The following is a 5,018-nucleotide window of genomic DNA, read 5'->3' on the forward strand; positions in this document are numbered from 1 at the left end:
CTAAGACTTGTGCCCCAAGACACAAAGAACCAGCATCCCCTGTACATACACACCACACACAGTTCGCCTCTGAGCCGAGGGAGACCAGGAGGCAGCAGGAGGGCTTGTAAAGGCGCTCAGCCTTCCACTAAGAGCGGAGCACGGTTGGCCGGGGACGGTGGGCAGCAGTACTGGGAGCAGCAGCACGAGGAGCGTGGGGGGGGCAGCTCCTGAGGGTGGGGCTGAAAGGAGTGGAGTCCACTGAGTGGGCCTCAGGGAGAAGTGGGGGAGGCAACCACCCAGGCCCTGTGTGATCAGAGTGAGGCAGACACAGGAACCCCCAAAGCCACCAAGTCAAGTGATCTTAGGACTAGAAGAGACAGACTCCTTCCTGCGGGAGCTGCCCACCCCCCAGCCTCCTGCAGGCAGGGGGACCTGGAAGGATGTGCCAGTGAATGGTGTTGGCTCTGCTGCAGGTAGCGGCACGCCCAAAGCAGAGGCACAATGTGGTGTTTGAGGGAGGACCGGGACGTGCGTCCCCTGTGGTGTGGAGGCGTTGGGCCCACCCAGCTGGCATCTGCCTTCTGTAAACCTGGAACAACCAACCTCGCTGGGCAAGCTGCCCCAGGTCCTGGCGACAGCCGGCCACTTCTCCCCAGCCCCAGGTCGCCTGCACCTCACACAGCTGTCCGGGGTTCACGGGGGAGCCAGAGGCGAGCTGAAACGCCGCAGGAAGTGACGGATACGGAGAGTGCCTAGCGCGAGGGGCCGGGCACCAGCTCCTCACGAGAGCGCTCCGGGGTGCAGACCGAGCTCCGCACCTGGGCGAATCCCACAGAGAAGAGCTGGCGTTGGGTGAGCCCCACCGTGGGCAGCCGCTGCTCCCCGCGCTTTCCCAGCCGAGCTCTGCAAGTGTTAGAGGCTGCCGCGGGCTCCCTGTGGCCAGTGGTGCTCACCCCAGCAGCTGGTGGCCGGTGAGCCTCCCCCAGCTGACGCGGTACTGGCTGTGCTTACTGCCCCTCTGTGCAGGTCCCGTGATTCTGGAAGGCTGCCAGTGAGTCATTGTGCCACAGGTTCCCTTCCTTGTCCTATCCAGTCCCCGGGTCACCAAAGGTGTCAGCTCATGGCCCATCGCCATGCCGATGGCACCAAAGTTCAGGACCTTGGGGTGGTTATGGGTGCAGAAGGGGGTCTGCAGGATGCTGGCAGGGAAGACGGTTTCATTCTTGGTTGGACGGTGGTCGGCCTTCACTGTCGGGGGGTCGTGCTCCACGGGTCCTGGGTGGGAGGCTTGTGGGCCGGTCGGCCATCACCTCGGCAGAGACGTTGTGCAAATGGAACACACTCTGGAGGGGGTCTCGGAGGCTTCCTGCCCGTCGTAAACGTCATCCCGCTCTTTGGGCTCCGGGACGCAGCCCAGGGGGCCAGTGCCCCCACAGACGGCGTCTGCTTTCTCCCCGGCCGCCCGCTGGGGCTTCTCGTCCGTCCGAGCGGCTGCCCCGGGGCCTCCTCAAGGTGATCTCGCTGGTCACCCCTCAGCGGTTTCCTTGCTTCGCCGGTCAAGTGTGGCTGCCGCAGAGGGGGAGCCCCGGGTGAAGCCAAGTGCGACATCCGTGTTGGAGACACGGGTCTGCCGCCTCGGCTCGCGGGACTTCTTGGTGCCGGGGAGGGTCTCCGGCAGCTTCTCTGTGTAGACTCAAAGCGGCGGTTCACACTCCGGGTCGTCTTCTGCACCAGGTGAGGGTTCGGGATGCTCGGCTCTGTGTGGCTGATGAGCTCTGACACTTGCCGCAGATAATCTGTCCCATAGACCGCCAAGGGCTCAGCGTCCGCCAGCTCTAGTGGGGACGGCAGGAAAGACAGAAACTCCAGCCAATGCGTGGAGGGGGCCCGGACCTGCAGCTCCGCCACGTTCCTGGTTGGATCTTGTGTTTAGAAATCCGTTCAGCCGTGCTGTCTTTTGGGGGAATATAATCCATTTAGGTTTAAGGTAATTATTGATGGGGCGCCTGGGTGGCTCAGTGATTAAAGCCTCTGCCTTCAGCTCAGGTCATGATCTCCGGGTCCTGGAATTGAGCCCCGCATTGGGCTCCGCGCTCAGCAGAGAGCCTGCTTCTCTCTCTCCCTCTGCCTGCCACTCTGCTTACTTGTGCTATCTCTCTGTCAAATAAATAAATAAAATCTTAAAAAATAAAGTAATTATTGATAGGTAAGGGCTTTGTTTGTCATTGTGTTTTCTGTTTGTCCTGTAGAGCATTTGTCTCTTTCCTCTCTTGCTGTCTTTCTTTGTGACTTTTAGATTACCGTAGTGATATACTTTGATTCCCTTCACTTTTTCTTTCACGTATGTTCCCCAGGGATTTTCTCCGTGTTACCCTCAGGCTTACACAAAATGTCCCATAGTCACAGTGGCCTATATTACACGGGTACGTTTGATCGCATACAACACTCTGCCCCCTTCGTCCCCTCCCACACTCTGTGATATTGATGGGACAGTGTATACCCTTTTATATTGTGTATCCATTAACAAAAGTTGGTAGTTGCTCTTCTTTCTTTCAGCTTTTACAGTAAAATTGCAAGTGATTTACACAACACTATGCAAATGGCAAACTATTCTGTCTCCATATTTACCTTTGCCAGTGAGTTTTATACTTTCAAATCATTTTATGTTGCTGTTTGATGTCCTTTTGTTTCAACCTAAGGAACTCTTTTGCATTCTTTTTTTTTTTTAAATTCTTTTCATTATGTTCAGTTAGCCACTGTGTATCATTAGTTTTTTTTTTTAATTTTATTTATTTATTTGATAGTCAGAGATTACAAGTAGGCAGAGAGGCAGGCAGAGAGAGAGGAGGAAGCAGGCTCCCCGCTGAGCAGAAAGCCCGATGCGGGGCTCGATCCCAGGACCCTGAGACCATGACCTGAGCTGAAGGTAGAGGCTTAACCCACTGAGCCACCCAGGTGCCCCTCATCCCAGTTTTGGATGTCATGTTCGATGTTTCATTAGTTGTGTATAACACCCAGGGCTCATCACAACACGTGCCCTCCTTTATACCCATCATCTGGCGCCCCCGTCCTCCCACCCCTCTCTGAAACTTTCAGATTGTTTCCTGGAGGCCAGAGTCTCTCATGGCTCATCTCCCTCTCTGATTTCTCCCCTTCAGTTTTCTCTCCCTTCCCTATGATCCTCTGCCCTGTTTCTTATGTTCCACACATGAGTGACACCATATGATCATTAACTTTCTCTGCTTGACTTATTTCACTCAGCATAATCTCCTCCAGTCCCGTCCATGTTGATGCAAATGGTGGGGGTCCATCTTTTCTGATGGCTGAGGAAAATTCCATTGTGTATATGGACCACATCTTTATCCGTTCATCTGTTGAAGGGCATCTCAACTCCTTCCACAGTTTGGCTGTTGTGGACGTCGCTGCTATGAACATTGGGGTGCATGTGCCCCTTCGAATCACTGCATTTGTATCTTTGGGGTAAATCCCTGGTAGTGCACCTGCCGGGTCCTAGTGCAGCTCTATTGTTAACATCTTGAGGACCCTCCACACTGATTTCCAGGGTGGCTGCACCAGCGTGCATTCCCACCAACGGTTCTCTTTTGCATTCTTGTGAAGCAGGTCAAGTTGTGATACATTCCCCCAGCTCTTGTTTGTTCAAGAACGTTCTCTCTCCTTCATTTCTGGAGGACAGTTGTCAGACAGTTTGGGGGCAACTCTGGAGAGCTTTCACGACTATATAGCTGTACATGTGATAGGCTGATTTATCTCCTACACCAGCCTGCTTCTCACACTCGGCACAGGCGCTGTTCCTCAGAACACCCCCCAGTAAACCTCCTCCCTGCAAATCTCTGTCTCTGTGGTTTGATTTTCCAAGCAGCATCATCCAAGTCATCTACTTCAGACAAAAGCATCAGAAAGTCTGGATAAAAATTTATGCTTCTCATAAAAATTATGCTTCACAGTAAACGGCTTCATCCTCTGCATGTTTCTGAGATCTGAGTCAGGAGAAGACAGTTATTGGCAGGAAAACAAATTTGAAGCTAACACAGCCATCAGAAACTTCACAGTGGCTATCTTTTAAGTGCCTACTCTTGCAAATCCTACCAACCACAGAACAATTCCAGCAAATCAAACTGAGCAACAGAGATCTTTCTCGACTGTCCTTGAAGTGCTATTTTTTAAAAAGATTTTTTGAAATATTCTATTTTTAGGTAATCAACACACCCAATGTGGGGCTTGAACTCAGAACCCCTAGATCAAGAATCACATGTGCTGCTGACTCCGTTAGCCAGGCGCTGATCAGCTTCTTCTCTAATTGAAGTATAATTAACATACGATGTGACATTAGTTTCAGGTGTACAGTATACTGATTTGACAGTTGTATACACTGCTCAGTGCTACCACATTGTGCAGTCACCATCTGTCACAACATTATTGGAATATTGCTGTCTTTTTTTTAAAGATTTTATTTATTTATTTGACAGAGATAGCAAGTAGGCAGAGAGGCAGGCAGAGAGAGGGGAGGAAGCAGGCTCCCCGCTGAGCAGAGAGCCCGATGCGGGACCCTGGGATCATGACCTGAGCCGAAGGCAGAGGCTTAACCCACTGAGCCAGCCAGGCGCCCCGCAGTCTGTATTTCTTGAGTGTGTTTTCATCACCATAATTTATAACTGGAGTTTGTACTTCCCGATGCTCTTAATTTTGCCCATCACCCCCTCTGATAGCCACAGTTTCTTCTCTGCATTTATGGGTCTGCTTTATGTTTTACTTGTTCATTTCGTGTGTTTTTGGATTCCACACATAAGTGGAAATTGTATGGTGTTTGTCTTTTTCATCCTGACTTATTTCACTTAGTTTGACACCTTCTAGGTCCACGCATGTTGTTGTAAATGGCCAATCTTGTCCATTTTCATGGCTAATATTCCATTGTATACATTATACCACGTCTTCCATATCCATTTATCTATCAGTGGGCACTTGGGCTGCTTCCCTATCCTGGCTATTGTAGATAATGCTACAATGAACACAGACAT

At 51.5% G+C, this 5,018-nt stretch overlaps 1 pseudogene; it reads right to left on the reverse strand.

Moving 5' to 3' along the window:
* Positions 1-251: 251 nt before the first annotated feature.
* LOC111139601 lies at positions 252-2,380 on the reverse strand (annotated as a pseudogene).
* Between the last annotated feature and the right edge of the window lie 2,638 nt (positions 2,381-5,018).

The sequence above is a fragment of the Enhydra lutris genome, unplaced genomic scaffold, assembly GCF_002288905.1.
Source record: "Enhydra lutris kenyoni isolate GAN:26980312 unplaced genomic scaffold, ASM228890v2 scaffoldscaffold111, whole genome shotgun sequence".
In the NCBI taxonomy this organism is placed as follows: domain Eukaryota; kingdom Metazoa; phylum Chordata; class Mammalia; order Carnivora; family Mustelidae; genus Enhydra; species Enhydra lutris.